This window comes from Perca fluviatilis, chromosome 18, assembly GCF_010015445.1.
Source record: "Perca fluviatilis chromosome 18, GENO_Pfluv_1.0, whole genome shotgun sequence".
NCBI lineage: Eukaryota > Metazoa > Chordata > Actinopteri > Perciformes > Percidae > Perca > Perca fluviatilis.
Genome location: NC_053129.1, coordinates 18,852,263 through 18,871,316, shown reverse-complemented (window position 1 = coordinate 18,871,316; position 19,054 = coordinate 18,852,263). Strand labels below are relative to the sequence as shown.

The 19,054-nt window shown below is 40.8% G+C and overlaps 1 protein-coding gene across 3 annotated transcripts in view; it reads left to right on the top strand.

Annotated features, from left to right (window-relative positions):
• The first annotated feature begins 1,707 nt into the window (after nt 1-1,707).
• LOC120546718 (disheveled-associated activator of morphogenesis 1-like) overlaps nt 1,708-19,054 on the top strand; it is a 50,529-nt gene continuing 33,182 nt past the window's right edge. For 2 of the 3 annotated variants that reach the window (XM_039781857.1, XM_039781854.1), the window contains exon 1: nt 1,708-1,835. The gene's annotated coding sequence lies outside the window, so the exon portion shown is untranslated. Of the gene's footprint in view, nt 1,836-16,896; nt 17,286-19,054 lie in introns of those variants that run through there. The other variant, XM_039781855.1, reaches the window with a different exon arrangement.

Below are 19,054 nucleotides of genomic sequence, written 5' to 3'. Positions count from 1 at the left end.
ACGGTTTGCCAGATTACATGTACACTAGAAAATGGGAAAAGCTTAACTCCAAGTCTTCCAAAAGACCGCTGTTCCCAGCAGCAGCAGCCATAAGCCCGCCCACCGACTCTATACACGATGTGATTGGCCTAACCAGAGTTTGGTTTTTCCAGCTCCAAGCCAATGGAGAGTGCCTATACCCCCCTGGCTGCAAATACATTTGCTGCTGCTAGGGTGTGTCTAGATTTCTAGGCTATTAAAGTGCCCATATTATGAAAAAAAATCCCTTTTTCAGGTATTTGGGGTGTTATTTTGTGTCTCTGGTGCTTCCACACGCATACAAACTTTGTTAAAAAACAAACAGCCATGCTGTTTTGAGTGAGATACGGGTTTCTGAATGTAACCTGCCTTCAGTCTCTGGGTGAGCTGTTCAAAATTTGCAGGGCTTTCTACGTCACTAGCCCAAACGAAGGGGCTAACTGTAGCATGCTAGGGTTAGCATGCTAGTTCGTTCTCAATGGCAAAACACTGCTACAAAACACTAGTTCACCATAATCTACAAAAGAACTACTTACATGTCTCTGTTCTGCATGTATTCCACGCAAAGTTGGAAGTGCGCCCTCGTTTAGAAGACGTCTCCCGGCTAATCCTGCCTTGTACCTGACCGAAGTTATTTAAACAGCTAACTAGCTGATATGATCCTTACCTAACTACTGCGCATGTGCGACTGCCAACAAAGATGTTACAGCAATGAGAGGTCTCACTCTGTAGCTAAAACAGAGACCTGAACACAGGGTGAAAAGAGGAGCTGCAGCAATGTGCAGTACAACAAAAATATGGTGTTTTTTGAAAATTAAACCATGTAAACCTATTCTGATACAACCTCAAAATACAATTATGAACCTGAAAATTAGCATAATATGGGCGCTTTAAAGCTGTGGTATGCACTTTATTTTTGGCAATAGTAGTGTGTGAATGCTATTGAAGGGCAGGTCTTGCCTAGAAGTTGTGTGGGTTCCACAATAATGCGTAGCTACATCATACCCCACCAGATTCCCAGTGATTTTTTGACAGAAAACTAATATAAACCTACTGCACAATCCCATAACTATCATAACCTGAATGTGTATACCTGTTTAGTCACCAGATGGAGACATTCTGTACCTTTTTGGTTATAGTCATGGTTCCCTTTGATGACCAACAGCTCTCATGACAAGAATAATACCTGCCTCATACATTTTTTTGGAAGAAATAAGATCTTGGCAACACAATGCTTCTGGGTATCCCTGATTAAATTGGCCTACCTGTAAAGAAAACTTTGCTTCCCAAATATCTTTTCAGGGCCTATGGTTTAGCAGTTGCAATGATATGACACAGCCACCCTGTTTCAAGTCAGCTATGAATGTGGACTGCAACTAATTTTCTTTATTGATTCATATTTTTTTATTTGCTTTCTTATAAAGTCTCCACTTCAGTTGATTAGAACAACAAATGATTTTGGGAAAACTACAAGAAAATAATAGATAAATAATACCTAAGTACCTCCACTCAAAGATTTACAACTGAAAAGCATTTCAGCTTTTGTCACATGCATTTTAAAGACTGGTATTTCTAAGGTTTCTGTGAATTGTTGACATCCTATACTACAATATCCATGAAGCACCGGACTCACAGAGGATCTCGCATGCGCATTAACTGCTCTAGTGAACCGATGACATCACGAACAGCCCGGACCAACCAGTCTGTTGAATTATCTCCGTGCCGTCTGGACTCTGTGTTTTTCAGTTGCTTCACTTTTCTGGTTACCTGATGAGCTTGTGGACACGGTTACTGAGAAAAATGTTCAACGTGACGAGGTAAGGGCGATGTCGTTAGGACACTTTCGACAATAACGAAAACAAATACCAGCGTGAATTAGCCACACCGGGCCGTTTGGTTGCTTTGTTGGTGCTGACCTCTGTACCGGTGTGGCCAGTCAATACAACAGTCATCATTGACGTTAGTGGCGACTTTACGGAAGCTCTTTTGTTGAAGCTTCCACTTCTGTGACCTAAACCCATAGCCTAAACCCAGTGACCAGACACGAGTCAACAGACAGACAGGAGTCGGGTGACATTTGCATCTCTTTTGCAATTTTTTTTTGTTTTGCCTGTGGGGGAAGCTGACCTGTCCACACAGGAACCTAACGTACTAACAACGGCTGCCACTTTAGCCAAAAACCCCAATGAAGCTATCTAGAAACGACTGTCCATACTGGGGTCCGGGGACCTCCAGGGTCCCCTGTGGATCATCCGGGGTCCCCCAGAGTGAGGGAAAGTTGTAAAGTCATTACATTGACTAGCCTAGATGTGAAAGGTGTGTATGGATCACTGGGATTAACGTCTAGATTTATGTAACTCAGTTTTTATCTTTTGGGGATCTTTTTTTACACTGATATATTACACAATGGTGGTTAATGTTGGGATGGTAACGTTATTAATTGTTTGACCCAGTATCTGTAAAAAAAAAAAAAAAAGAGGTCTATCAGTGTCAATATTTGGGAGTTTGAAAAATCATCCAATAATGACATATTGGTTGATAATAGTGTGTGTGTATATATATATATATATATATATATATATATATATATATATATATATATATATAAACAAGATTTGGTTATTAAAGAACTGTGACCAAGATGTGGGACATTGTATAGATGAAAATTAAACTTGTCAGTGGTTTTGAGTTGATAAAGGTAATATTGTCCGGTATATCTGCTGCCAGGGCTGATTTATCAGTGAGTCTGTAATCTGTGGGCACACAGGACCACTAATGCATCATAACCTCTAATTCGGCTTTACAGATTTTTGTGTGGATCAAGTTTTGATTTGAGTTGTCAAATATGCTAAGATAGCAACAAATCTGCACTTAACCTAAAACAAAGTGTGATTATATTGATATTCAGGGTTGATCATCTCTTTACATCTCTTCCCACTACCATTGTCAATCGTGATTGATGAATTGAGTTCACATACAGTTGGTGGTACAACTCAGAACAGGTGAAGTGTAATTTGTCTTGATAAAAAAAGACCAGCCTGTGGATCTTTCAGACAAATGATACTTCACCTGTTCTGAGTTAATATTCATATTTATCGTTTTGCTGAGAAGTGAAATGACTCACTAAGCCATGAAGTCACAGGTAAGTCAAAGAGCACAACACAGAGATTATAACACTACATAATCATTCTACGTAGTGGTAGGCTTATTCCCAGTTAGGCACTTATCAGAAAAGGCTTGCATTCCCGAGAATTAAAATGCTCTAAATCATTGAGGGGCCTGTACGTGCTTGTAATGGGCCGCTGCCTTGTGAAAGGGCTTACTGCTGTGGTGTGATGTTTTCACTGTAAACATGGGAGAAGCCTTACGTGATGTACCATGCTGTTATTTTGTCCACAGTGTTAATGCTCAGACAGGGAGTTGGCTGGTTACAGATCAGCATCGACAGATACCGACAGATGAACCGTCTTGTTTTTCTGAATAGGTTCACATTGCAGATGATTAGTTTTGACAATACGTTTACCAAATTTTTTGAAGCGTTGTCTATGTTTAATATGAACATCTGACATTTTAACATTATAGACATGACAGAAAATATGGAAAAGCATAATAGGCCCCCTTTAAAGTATAAACCCATTTGATGCTGTTCATAATAACAAAGCCTGTCCTGACATGTACCAGTATTCAAGTGAATTTGATTTATATAGCCCGATATCTCAAAGCACAACTTTGTCTCAGAGGGCTTTGCATTGACATTACTTATTTATTTTGCATTAGGTTTTTATTGGTAAACCCTCACACCAGCCCATTTTGGCAGTGAGTGTGTTCATCTGACTGTTAAAGTCCTTATTATGTCTTCTTGCCTGACAGATCTGTAAACACAGTAGGCATTTCAATGTTCCTTGACAAGCTTGTTGTTCTGTTAGGTCAGCATATTAGTTGCTGCTATGCCGGTCACTTTTTAACAATCATACACCCATTAAGTCTTGCATTATGGCGTTGCTTGCGCTACACCAGCACGGCCTTTGCCCGCCTTGTTTTGTTGGCACTGGTCGTTTGTTGATGTTTCACGTCATCCTCCAGTTGTCACAGACACCAACACTCTCTGTGCTGCTGTCGGAAACAGAGTTTTAACAAAACTGTCCTTGGTGAAACTGACTGCAGCATTGTGACTCAGTTTCAGTTGGCACTGGTGGAGAACCAGAGCACACATTGGTCAGTTGTACTGTATCTGTGATGGGAAAAGATGCTCTGTCCTTACATTTCCTCAGTGGTGACCATTCTGAGCTTTAATGATGGTGAAGAAAGTGAATACATTATCATTAAATTATTGACATCCCATCAGGATGTGTCAGTTAATGGCAATAGGAAACAGATGCAGCTAGCTTTAAGACTGAGCCATAGCAGGTATTTGAACTGAAAATTGGCAAAGTCTTCCATTCAGTTCTTGCTCACCACAGCAAAGCACCAGCACTAAAGTTGCCAGTCCATAAACAGTGGCAGTGTATTGTACCTGCTCTCCTGTCACAAACAGTGCTGAGGCTCTCTCAGGGAACTGTGTTAATGAACTGAGTGTTACATTTCACAGGACTGGCAGTGCAGCGGGGGCAGCCTCCCTGGTTGGCTCATATTAAGCACTACAGATTGAAAGAGTAAATCACCATCACCATTTTTTCAATGGTGGATGTCATTAAGGAGGTAACACAGCTAAGCCTGTAACACAGCTGAGCCCCCTAAGACCACCATATGTCAGCATGGTTTCTGGATGTTGTGGTGGCATTAATGTACAGAGGCAGGTGTTGAGCCACAGCCGTGATGACTGTTTTCCCCATGAGAATAATGAAAATGTACATCCTTATTTAAGATGTCAGTTGTTATATCGACTTTCTTTTTAGCATCCTGGGCCATATTAGGGATATAAAAATGTTGTTACTGTAAATCATCCACTGTGGAAACCTGTTTAACTATTGCACATGCATTAGATGTGTGTTAATGCCCATTATTACTGAGGTGAAGCATTTAGTAGACATTAAGTAAAAGAATAGTTATAATATGAGAAGGTAGCAAATCCAGTTAGTAAAGTGGTTTAAATATTGACTCATTCTGCATGTGTCACATCTTATTTTACTTTCTGTACTCGCTCCAGGGCTTGGACGATATGACAATGTACTGTATACTGTGAGACCGTATACATTTGTTTACTGTCATTGATTTTGCCATACAATTTATATTTTGGTATCTATACCTTTTTTAATATAATTTTGGGTGTGAACAAGTGCTTAATGGTTAACATTTTAGATAATTTTTCCCTTATTGTGATGATATAGCCTACATTATTTGTCAGGTATTGAACTGGACTGCAATATAATTACATGTACCACGGCAGAGGATTTTATCACCACACCACATTAGGGCCCCATCTAACAATAGTTTTTAATTTAGATTAATCTGCTGATTCTTCTTTCAATCAGTTATTTGGTTTACGTTTACAGAATGTCCGAAAAGAATGACATTTTCCAAATGCTTATAATTCAGTATCTGAAACCAATGAATGTTTGGGGTTGTAAAAAATGACCTAAACGATTGATTGTCAAAAAAAGTTGCTGATTATCTTTCTGTGGATTGACTACTTGTTTCACTTTACTCAGTACACAGTAATGGAGTTCAAGAGGAGAGTAGTCTGTCCAGCAATTATTTTATTTTTTTGTTATAGATTAAATGTTGCTTTAGATATCAGAATAAGTCAGTTTCAGCAGCAAATGCATCAAAGCTAGAGCAGCCATTTTCAGTTGGACCCGTTCAGTGATGTTTATTGCTGAATTGATCTAAAAAAAAGTCCTTGAATTGTTTGGGAGAAAGGTTCCTCCAGATCAGTATCGTTTCCTGCTGGTGTCAGAGTGTCATGTTCTCCGATCCAGCTCTCTCTGTATGATGTGTAGTGGATCCTGTGGGATAAATTGTGGACCTGCAGCACTCTGCTGGCCCACTGCAACAATAGGCCTGTATGACTGTTTGAATGTGCCATTCTTTTGTGCGGTGTGCTTCACTTGGGCCAGACAATAGATTCATTTAGCATCCCTTCTCTATCGAGGCCTGCTCTGTCACCATGGCACCCCTGCCACAGCCACACCCTGCCCCCAGTCTGGCCCGGCTTTACACTTGTCCTCGCTGTTGGGACAGCTGGGCTTAGACAGCCGTTGTCGGCCACACCCAAGACCCAACCTCACATTTTGAGGATAGTTTCTCCGAGCTGGACCACCTCTCAGCTTCACAGTTTTCATTTGTAAAAAGTTGAGTATATGTTACAAACCAAAGGCTCCTCTAACTCCTACCCTGAGCTAGATGGAGACCAGAAGAGAATCGGGGGTTTCCTGCAGTGTTTTAAAGCAGAGGCGGGCCACCTTGCCTGAAATAAGGACCGCATCCTCTCTTCTCTAATATAAAAATGAATACACTTTTTTTGTGATATAAAAAATAAACCTTTAGGGAGAAAGAACATATTTGCTTTTTTCTCAAAGGGAAAGCGTCACATGTTTTAGTGTAGCTATTGTTTAGGCAGTTATCTACGAACTAATTTGATTATGAGAAGAAATACGTTAGAATGTGGGTGGAACAGTTTTTCTGAGAGAAACCATCAGTCAAAGCTCTTCATGTGAAAATGTTTCTATTAGAACTCTACATCTTGGAAGAATGCGAAAAACGTACATAATTTTGGATTAAAGCGCAACCCTAACCGCTAGCCCTATGTCACAGCTTTTAAAATAAGTTAGGGCTAACTGCTTGACTTTGAGTGCATCTTTTACAGCCTGCCATTTGATAAAATTGTTGAAGCAAACAGAACATAGCAACTCTTTTATTTCATAGCACAACAAAACATTTAAGCTGGCAGATGAGTTTAGATACCCACCCAATGAATGCACACTTGTCCCCTCCCAAGACCACTGACTCTTGACCTTCCTGATTGTTCAGAGGTGAAAGGGTAGTGCACCCTGTTTCCAGCTCAGCCACTCAGTGGTGGCAGATTCTTAATTAATGGGCTTAAGGTTGACGGCTTTCAGACCCGTTGGTTAGTAATTGATCCTTTACTGCAAGTCATTCACTCTTTCCCCAATTGTTATTAGCAATAAAAAATGCATCACAGCTACTAGATGATGTGAACTGGGTCTATAATGGAAACCGATGGGAAAAACACTCACAATCGCTGCAGATGTTTCGCCCATTCTAATAAATAAGATTATAATGTCTGAAGAGCCTATTGTCACTGTTAAGAGTTTAGTGTGAATCCTCACACGCTTGCAAAAGTTGGCACATTAGCCTCCATCATCGTAAACCTGTGTGATTAATTATAAGGTGTGTTGAGCTATTTCAAAGTCCAGCCCACTCACTGTTGCAGCACAGACTCTTCTTCACAGAGCAGGCTCCCTCCAGAGAAACAAGCCTTGATCTGCAGTCTTCTGGTTCTATAACTAGAACTGGGTGACCTATGAAATTATATTTTGGGCCAATCTGAATTTGTTGCAGTTTTACCCTCGACAGCACAGTACAAGCTGTGCTACTTCTGATGCCTGCAGAGATACTGTTCTTTGTAGACTATTTAAAAAGGTAAAGAGTTTTAATGTATAAAATACAGCACAGGTGCTGTATTTTACACATTAAAACTCTTTATCTTAAGACTAGGTCTAGTCTTAAAACAAATTGTAAGCATATTATGATATTTGTAATGGATAGTTGGTAACCTAATCCCAGAATAATTTGAATATTACTTTTAAATGTGAGGTTGCATTAACTTATATTAAATTCTTAGTCTTCAGAAGTCCCCCTCATCCACACGTCCAGGTATTATTTATTTGCTGTGATATAAGCAAGAAACCACCAGCGCTTTCTTTATTATTACTTATCCTGTAGACAGTACAACAGTAAATCTATGCTATGAAAAATGGTTTACCTTAGGAGATGTATAAGACCACATTACAGAATAAGTGAGATCTCTAAATATATGTTAACATAAGACAGTGTTTATGCGCATACTGAGCTGTAATTTTCACCCAAAGCTAAAAAGATGAAGTCCTCTTACTGCTCCAAGCTCAACACAGTTATGATGAATTCTAATAATTCAGTTTTTGGAAATAGTCTTTCCTTAGTTGTTGTTATTTGGAGTGACCTAATTGTCTCAGGCTGTTACATTATGACACATAACAGAGGCTATATTTACACAAGCTTGCTTGGTTTTTGTTGCTGACTGAAGTCTTTTAATCGCTTAATGTTTTTCAGCTTGTGTAGTTTTTTAATTAATAGCCCTGCTTTGCTTTTCCTGCTCAAGAGTGGCGTTCAGTTTTAGTTAACAAAGTCAGATAGTGACTGTTCTCTTGCCAGACAGAGAATTGAAGCGAACTTCAGATTATCATGACAATGAGCTTTAAAACTAATCACTTGTGTGCCTTAGCCGCAAGATGTGGAAAGAGTGTAGCCCTGCTGTGGTTCAAACAAAGGGAGCATGTGGGTCCTGTACGTGTGTGGGGGAGTCCCATAACCGAGATGTTGGTTTGGGAGGATGGGAGGGGGTTTTATGGGCCAAGTGGGATTCATGTTTCAATCCTTGCTGGCCTCCATCCCCTTTGTCTAGGTCACATTATTCATGTTAATTCCCAAAGCAGAGATGCTGGAAATAAGATTTTTTGTTTTAATGAGTTTGCAGTTTGGGTTGGTCTATGAGCTCTCTATCTTGTTTTTGTTGTTGTTGCAGGAGAGGTTCCAGCTGGTTGGATGCCAGCATTTTGTCTAACAGCAAATTTCGTGCAGTCATCAATTCAGGCTGCTGCTTGTAGTTATGGTAATAACAGCTCAACCACTGAAAGCTGACGCATGTTCAACATATCAAAGCGAACCTTATCACGCTCACTAATACTGCTTTGTTACGTAACAGCATTTCAACCGTTAAATACTAGAGGTCAGAAGATTTCCTGTATGTTGTATCTCATCAGGGCATGCTTATCAACAGGATTCATCACAGAAGATGATGATGATTGTGACAATAAAGCTTGTTGTCAATACCAGACAAAGCTCAACTCCAACGTGATGACCTTACTAATCCCACTTTTTGAATTCCAAGCCTTAAGGGTACATATTAATGCTTTAAAAATAATCAGTGGACCATTTAAGAAATGACATGTGTATTGGCAGAATATGCAGTGCATCCTCTTTCTTCAATGCCAACATGTTTCTCCCTCAGACACAAACCAAAACATGTCTAACAGGCCTTGAAACAGCAGACAGATAGCAGATTCAGCAGCTGACTGTGCCAGAGCACGGCATGCTTTATCCTGCTGTTAACATGCCGCCCCTACCTTCCAGAAAGCACGCTCAAGTTCTGACAAGTTGTAGCAGCAAAAGAGCAAAGCCAGAAAAAAATATGTTTAGGCTATATCTTTTTACCTTTCTTTCATTCATGAATTGATTGCAACTTTATCAATTCAAAAGTTCGTAAGTTGACAAAAGTTAAATTCTTTGGACCTGATCATCAATGAATTTAACTTGCTTTGCCTTGATTTATTTTTTATTTTGTTTCAGGTTTATTTATCAGGGACAATACACACTAATACTACATCAAAGTAAAATGTGCCAGAATTAGCCTGGAGGCTATTTTACATCCACTGTCCCTGGACAGGTGGTAAGAGGTCGCCCTAAAATGAGATAAAACGATTAAGCTATCAATAATACATACAGATTTGGCCCTATACAATAAGTTGATTATAATAACTAATGCTAAAAGACAACAACATAAAAATAAGAACAGTTGGGTAAAATCAACACACATACACACAGAGATGAACACACAAGGCACAATAGCATCAGACTGATCTCATGTACGCAAAGTCATGATATCACGTTGATAGCATAGACATACATTTTGGTGGACATGCACCAAAACAACATTGCTGAGACATTAACAAGCAACATAAGATTTGCCTATCTATAATCAATAGTGAAACAGACACACAGGCAGAGCACACAAAACACAGACGGAGCAGGAGAGACAAGATAGCAGGAACTTTTAGTGCCTAAACTAATGTTGACAGTGCTGACTACTTGTTAGCCACTTCTTTAAGTTAAGTTTAAAAGAGGTATACGTTTTAAAATTTCCAATGCGACTTGGGATAGAGTTCCACCCACGAGTAGCCCTAACTGAGATAATCCTCTGCATAATATATGGAAATAAATGCACTATTACATGCATTATTAGTTTGTCTCTCTTTCTCTTTGTTGTTTGTATGTCTCCTAGGCTGAGATGCCGTTGGTGTCTTCACCATGGTAATGTAATTTCCTGTTAACTTAGTTGGCGTCTCTGGAACCGGTAATGTTAGTCATGCACATTCTTATTGAATTTGTAGAAATTGTGATTGTTGATTGTGATGTTAAAATAGCACCCTTGTTTCTTTGTCCTTTTTGTTGTGAAGCACATTGTGACTTCTTACAAATAACATTCATGAAAGTAATGCATGCATCCCAGCCTGGTTATAAACTAAAACTGCTGTCGTCATTCTTTCCTGATGCAGTATATCCACAGGTAGAAAAGGTTTCCTCCGTAGCCACCTTCTTTCCTCCTGTTTTCTTGGGCAGAGTTTTAGGCTGCTGCTACGATGAGCAAGTTCCCACAGTATAACATATCTGTGTGATAACATTACTGTAGAAAAGCCGTCAAAACAGCCATGCAGTCAGACGAAACCAGCTGCGTCAACAGCTAAATGTTCCTCAGGAGTGATTGTATTACAGCTTTTATTAGCGACCATTGTTCACGTCCATATTTCTTTCTTTTCTCACAGTAATGTAACTTGTTATACTTTTTTTTACCAGTTTTATGATTTTTAGGTCACAACTGGTCCACCTTTCAGTGCTCCAACCCTTAAAGTGTCATTTGGGGGTTGTTTTACAGTTGTATAGGTCAGTCTGTTTTTAGGGGAATTACAGAGATATCAGCACTGCTATCCTGAACACAGTGGTGTTTGTGTCCCAGCAGTTGATAGCTAAAAAGGCCACAGGGCAGAGGCTGTCAGGTCGATCCTGTTAAACAGCAGGTGTCCTTGTTAACGTCCCCAAACATCCTTTTTCTGCTGTTTGCATTTTAGTTTAGTTTGTCATTGCACCGCCCAGCTCTTGGTTTTATTGTTCACCAATGGATTTTCCTAGCTTTAATATTTAGTTTTGGCTCGTCTGGTCTCAGGTTATTTTTCTCTGCTGAGATTAAGACGCACTCTGAGATAAGCAGCTTGTAGCTCGGCCAGGCAAGATGGCCGCGCACTGTATGCCGGCTTGGTTTTAGCTCATACTTTACCTCTACGTCAGTCAGTCAGTCAGTCAGTCAGTCATGCGTCCGGCTGGACAAAAGCCAGTCTCACATCCGTGTCGGCGGTCACAGATAAGGGCAGAGACTTCAGACCTTTTCACCTGGATTTAGTCTGGTGAGCTAATTCTCAGAGCATCCACGTGTGACATTAGCTAATAGCCATGTTTTGAAGCTGTCTTCACCCTCGGAGCAGATTGGATACTGATTGGATTATGTTGGATTAACGTTACTCTATTTGATTTGTTTGTTTGTTTTTATGTTACCTCCACTGTAATACTGAGTGCTTTATGCTCCCTCCTCTTCCTTATCTCTCTGCTGAAAGCATTAACCACTGATTTCTCAATGCAGCAAGCTTGGCCTACATCTGGAGGGATCAACAAGTTAAGCCACAGCCTTTTAACCCTCAAATTCTGTCAATCCGTTACAAGCACGTTCACTGCAGCTGCAGCCATTCCCTTCATAATGCTTTTGCAGCAGTGCCTTCCACTTCTTCTGAGTAGGTCTTTTATCTTTGCATCCCTAAACTCTCCAGGGTTTACTCTGTATAACAAAGATACTTTAAAAGTTGAGCATCAAAGAAGTAGATAGAAATGTACAGTTTGGAAAGTTAGTTTTCTCTTTGCATATCAATAACACATTATACTATATGTATAGTAAATTTGTTTCAGTACATATCTACTTTAAATGTGAGATTAGTGGCTGTTTGAGGGGTGACCAACAGTCCGTGTTCATATCCTTGTTCTTATTAGACAATGGAACAAAGAAACTACAAAAGTTAATAAGTTTGATAAAGCTGAGTTTTCAAAGGATAATCAGGCTATGAAAAAATATCTTACTAGCTTTTTCTAGTGCTTATATTCCATTTTCAACTTCATCCACTGAGGAAGACCATGAGATGGGTTGAACACTTCGGAAAAGCTAGTTGGTGGACCTTGAGCTAAGAATTGTTTGTTGGAGACAAGGTAATCAGACTTATTATGTCGGTTTATAAATAGATATGGACTGAAATGTGAAAGGAGGCCATACAAATGTTAAACTTTGAAAAAAACCATATGCTTCATGATGTTTTTATTGCTATATGCTTTTATTGGACTGAAAACAGTGAGGCTCACTCTTTCTGATTATGTGAGATCAGAGAAAACATCATGTGGGTACTCCAACCATGATGTATGAATTGAGAAAGCCCATTTCTACCCTTAGGTTAATGTTATTTTCTCCACCACAAGCTGGAGTTTGCCACATCTATCCTCTTTGAAAACACTTTCTTCATTTGCTGTTTTCTTTCAGAAATGCGGCTCCTTTTATCTCAGCGTCTAAACTGTAACGGGTTGTATCTGTGCTTGGACCTTCTTTTCGTGTTTCGGAGTTGCTTGGCTGCGTTCTAGAGATTAGTGGATGCAGAAAGTTGCGTAGCTCCTTCTGGAATGGACCTTTCTATTCCAGGGGTTAATGACAAGCTTTCCAGAGGGTGGGTAGACACTAGTAGGACCTTATTCAATCCTGGCATTTAATTTGTAAATGTTAGGGTCTTCTCCAAGGGAAGGGCTGCATGGGTGGAATTTATGGATATAGCCCCACCCATGAATGAAACATATGTACGGTGTAGCCCTGTTCCCCTCCACCACATGATACGAGCCATAATATAACGTTCCCACTTCACACATTCCTTGGCAGCAGTCTGAGAAGTCAGTCATGATTCTGCTGAGAATATACTTATCATTAGCATGTAGCAGAAATGTAAGTCTTCACCCCATGTTTCACACTGTAAGCAGAATGGGTAACATTTCAACAAAGTCCTTTTATGTCCTATATTACCAGAGAAACAGAGAACAGGCAGGTAATCACAGCTGAACTTTTCAGGGTCATCTACAATCTGCAGCCAATCAGATTTCCATGCTTCTTTCTTTTTAACCCTTTCATTGCAAATTGATTTCCAAGCTTCAGCCGCTTTCAACTTTAAACTTTTTTCTTGTCTGTCAAACATGGTGTCCCAAAAGCAATGTTTGGAGAGTAGGTGCATCAATCATTGGATTTAATGGCAAGGGATTTTGATTCTGTTTATTTTTGTGCCTTATTGCATTTTCCCATATATGTTAAGTTTTGTTTATATTGCTTGCCTGCTAGGTCAAAACCAAAGCAACAGAAAAATAGACTATTGGCTGTTGAACATTTTGAAAATTTAGAAAAAAGGGCAAAATTGAATTTTGTCTGCCCTTACATGCTTAATAATTAATAGAAAGTGCAGTAAAGAGAGGAGGTTCACACAAACACCATGCATCAAATGCCTCTGAAACAAAAAGCTGCTTGCTGTCGCTGCGCTATTGTCATCGTGTAAAGCCCGCCTCATCGGTTGTGATTGGTGTAAAGCCTGCCTCAATGGTTGTGATTGGTGCCTCGATTTGGAAAAATTGGAAGTGGGCTGGGTTTTCCCAGGCTACCCCTGCCTCATACCTTACACATGCATCTTAAATTGGCGCAAACAAGGAGGTTACACATTACAGTGGGCAAATATGAGACACAGTAAACTCTCTCTTCTTAACTTGGAGGAGAGACTTTGATCGTTGTCAGTTCCCGGAGACTTGGCACAGATAACACTGAGTGATTCAACCAAAGAGGCACAAAACATCTTACTTTAAATCCTCCAACACAACACAGATAGGCACGACAATGCCATTGTCTATGAAACCGTCATCATCCACAGTGTACCATACATTTCCTGTTGTATGTACCTGGTGCCCTTGAGGGCACCAAAACATCAGTCCTGGCTTGTATTGACGCGGATGGTCTGTCCCACCAGAACAGAAGCCCTCCATGAGAACAGGACCTGTCTGTTATTCCAGCTGCATGCCATTCTTTATAGAGGCAGCTACCCAGGACTGTACAGCTTCCACTGTTATCCACTCATGACTGCACTGGCGCGGCTCGCCACTGATGTCTGCAACACCAGTCCTGTAAAGATAAACCGTTTCTAACAAGCACAGTTTTTTTGGGTCAAACTACAGTGCAGTCTCAGATATGGCAATTAAAATCAAAGCAGAACGTTGCAATGCTTTAAAAGATTGCATTATATCAGCTAGCATGACATATGACTTGGAAATGGTCCAGAAATCTTAAAGCTGCAGGCAACTTTACACGTTGACAGCGAGAGGCAGCTGTTTGAAAAGTTTGAAGTTTCAGTAACCCCAAAATCATGTAAAGTGACCATAATTGTCCATAATCCTTAATGGAAAGTGGTTGGTTTGTGCTGTGTTTTATGTTTAACAGATGAAGACGAAGCAGCATTTCTAATGCTGAGGAGTGCTCACTCACAGCTGTTAAGGAAAAAGTCTGAATTTTGCTTTAAGGTTTGATGTGTGACTTCCTTTTGGCAGAGAGTCGTCCGAGTCCAGAATGTTCTTGGCCAGTAGTGTAAATCCATAGTCTCAGTGACAGTCTCAGTTACACAGCATTTGATATTCTGCTGTGTTTCTGCCACATTTTGTGATTATGCTGATTGAACAAAGCTGTGTTACATAACAAAATATTCAACAAAAGCACTATGACGTCTTGTTAACGCGATATCCATCACTAACGCTTGACTCACTTCTAAAGAACAGGAAGTTAATGCCGGATAGGTAACACTTACTCTGTCAACACCTGCACAGAAACCTGTGGGGCCTGAATCAGGTAGATGACTACTGTTTTCTTATGAGAACATGTCTGATGTTCTCACCTCCTGTATTAACAAGGACAAAGTAGTAGGTGGTTTGGATGTTATAGCCTCAAGAATGATCTTTAGAGTTGAATGAACACCCCTCTCATGTAGTTACAATACTGTAACAGTAGAAACCTCTCGAGGTAGGGATGTTCCGATCCTGATCCGAGGCCTTTAAAGGAACACGCCGACTTATTGGGACTTTAGCTTATTCACCGTATCCCCCAGATAGAAGATGGCTGTGTCTCATGTGACCTTGTTATTTGTACAAGCTGTGACTATACAAATCACAACAAAATGTTGGCGTTATTTTGTCACTTATTGGGAACAGTAGGCTAAATGGAGCCAGTTACCTCCAGGATCTGTTCTCATCTGTGCGGAGATAAGGAGAGAAGGGTATGTACGGACTTATCTAACTCTGAGGGGTACGGTGAATAAGCTAAAGTCCCAATAAGTCGGCGTGTTCCTTTTTAATACTGTGTATTTGCTGGTACCAACGTCAACATTTACCTAAAAATAATGAGAAATAACAGCTGTAGCCTTCTAACTTTCACCTAATTTTTCACAAGTGACTGGATCCAAATACTAATTCAAAACTATAAAGTTGATAAGCTTAAATTATTGATATGATGCAATTGAAAGTTTAACTGGAAGAGTGCGACTCCTGAAACTGATGTGACATGATCAGCTTGAGAGACGTTGTATCACACTGTTAGAGCTGTGGGGACAATAAAAACACTTAGTCCACTTGTGGTGTTACAGAGTAATGCTTCTTTATACCTCATAAACAATCTTTGGTTGAGTGTAGACACCGGCTTGCAGAGAGCACACAAACCCGTCAGCAGCCAAGTTTAATTTTGTCCTGCCATCAACTTGCTCACAAAAGGAACGTTAAAGTAGACTGTTCATATGACCCACTACCGCCGACATTTGCCATTTTTGGGTTTCACAAAAAAAGAAAAGAAAGAATAGAAAGTCTGTTGATGTCAAAATGAACCACAGAGTTTTAGCAGTTGCAGTATTAATGGGGTTTTTCTGTCGGGAAAATCATTTTTGGTGACTTCACTTAATTTACTTTGAAAACTCTCATGTAATTAAGGACCAGACTAAAATAGATCTTATTATTGCTGGTTCTTGTAAAAAAAAAAAAAAAAAAAAAAAAAAGAATCTTGCCGCAAAAGGCCAATTTACCCTCACTCTGTACATTTTTGATGAGCATCCTCCACAGAAACTTCCTTTTTAAACATTTTCATTTCCAAAATAATGTCACTATGTTGCAATGTAGGGATGTTTATGGATGCTGGATGTTGTGAGTCAGTAATTAGCTGAGGTGCAGGAATTATGCTTGTGCTGTAAATCATGTGGGAGTGTCTGGAATTGTTTAGATTAAAATCCTCTGGATATTCGTGTCATCATTGCCAGACTGTTTGGATGGAATACGGTATGTGCAGTGCTTCAAGTTGCTTGGGCTAGATGTGTTTTTATTATACACAGGAGGTGTTTCTTGTAAAGGATGGGAAGTAGCTAAACTCCTCTTTTCTTTCTTAATTTATGTTTTTGACATTTCTTCAGTAGCCTCGTCATACTTTCACTGGCTTGCATCTCCCTCCCTCCCACACCCACATTTACACCACACACGCTTTGCACCTTAGCTTTATTTCCCTCCTGCAGCTCTCCAAACAAGCCCTTTCCAAACAAACCCTAAACAAGTTGTCCAAAGCTGGTGTAGGGGGGAGGGGGGGGAGCTGGGCGGTGGCCACAGCTCGGCTGCATCCTATTAGGACTGGGAGTGTTGAAAAGGGGTGTGGCCTGGAGCCAGTAACATCTGTGCCTGTCCCCTCTGCCCCCACAGCCTTCTGCAGAGAAAGGCAGAGTGAAGAAGGTTAGGGAGGGAGTAGATACGCCGCGGAGAAGTTCTTGCCGGCCAGCTGTCTGTTTGCAAGATCTCCAACAGCAGCTCATGCTATACGGCGAGTTTATCCCTTGTTTGCCCCCCATCAGAGAAAAACTGCCTCCCTCTAGCTGGGATTTTCCTCTCTGCTGATTTTGACAGCCTCTGGGATTCATTGCTTATTAACGACGACTTTGAAAACCTGCGTGGATTACATACCTTGCGCAGGAAATGCTCTGCTGCATGTTGTGCTTTTCTGTCGACAGTGCAGAAAGCTGGATGCTGCAGTGAGTTGAGGATATAAAGGGAATGCAACAGAGGCGAGCTCACTACTGGACAGGGTAAGACCAGCTCAATGAATCTGCCCATTCCACCCTGTAATCAAATGAGTGCAGGGAAAATGAGTGCAAGAGCCGAAGCCGGCTGCTAATTGGAATGTGTGTGTGTGGACTGCATGTGACCAGTAGATAGTCCGAGGCCATCAGTGTCTCTGCGTGTTTATCTGTGTGTGTGTGTGTGGACTGTATGTGACCGATAGATAGTCTGAGGCTATCAGTGTCTGTGGATGAGGGGAGTCAGGGCTGCTGGTTTGCTTTATCGCTCCCCATGATACAGGCTGGATTCCTCTCCCCAAGACGTAGGTGATTGTGTCACGTCTTATTAAGAGGTGTTGGTGCGGAAAAATGGTGTTGCCTTAGTAACCGGGGGGAGGGGAGGATGACAGGGTGCTCGGACCGGGCCCCGGGGCTGATTTCGTGGTGAGAGAGTTGTCCTGTGTATGTGGGGAATGCCCCCCTAATGACAAGGCTGGTCTGGAGATAGGGTGAGGTGGTGGTAGAAATATGTGTTCATGCACAGAGGCTACAGGCTGCTACCTCCCACCAGCTTCCCTCTGTGGTTTGGCGAATGGAGCCTGTTATCAGTGTCGAGTTTGTGAGAGAGAGAGAGAGAGAGAGGATGGCATACTTTTTTCCATGGGGGGCGGAGTGCAGATAATCAGGTCAATGAAAAGGAAAGTCACCTTGAGCAGAGAGTGGTCTTCTCATTCACCACGCTCATTTCCTGTCGCTGCTCATCCTTCTCAGGTTCCGCTTCCTCAGCTTCTCTCGAGAGGCTATGAACACTCTACATCGCATGTAAATACTATACAGACTGATGTATTACAAAGGATTGGCCACTCGTCTATGTAGCTCTGCAGGATTTCAGTGCCTCTGAGTGACTGCAAGCTAGATTTTGCCCTGTAATCCTTAATGGCTTTGTTATTTGTTTTTGTCCACTGAATTAGAGAGACAATCCTATTTTCTCCCCTATAAACATCCTGAGCAGATTAAAAAGGAGGGTAATGTGCGATGGAAAGGGCTTACATTAAATCACCCACCCACCCAGCTTGCAACGTTCACCCGCCACTCCGGTTACCATAGCAACTGAGGAAGAGGTAGGGCTTTTTAAAGGACAGGCTGCAGCTCAGGGTATCCTAGAAGAGGTTATAACGCTCTCCACGCCCCATTATTGATGATCTGAGAGGTTATCGGTTTTACTACTCAGAAATAGATTTGTGACTTATATTGGACTGTGCCAAGCTGTGGTGCACATGATAATGTTTACTGTTCCTTCTGCCACATGGACGGAGACCATGGTGACCGCTGTTGGTGCTCTATGATGTTTTCAGTTGCTTAATCACCAAAGCTTTATTCTTTCCTCTGCTTTTTTGATATTCAGCAGTTTCTCTTATTTTCCATGTTTCTGTCATTTACTGCTAATTTAAAGTGATGCTGATCTTTGAACAGTCGCATATTTATCCACTAGTTTTAACCAACTACTGTATTTCAACCGTTTATCCATTACTTTGAGTTCTTTCAGCTTCTCTGCTTGCTTGCTAACTAGTTTTCACGCACTCTCTATTGCAACATATGGCGTTCATGTGTTACTGCTGACTCAAAATGTGGATACATTGTTTTAAATGAAATTATAATTACATTTTTCAAATTTTTCCACTTACTAGAGAAGTACTTGTGTATGTGTGTGTGTATGGTTATAAAGTGATGGATGTAAAGGTCCAGACACACCAAACCCAGATCCAAGAACTAGCGGTGGTAAAGGAAGACTGCTA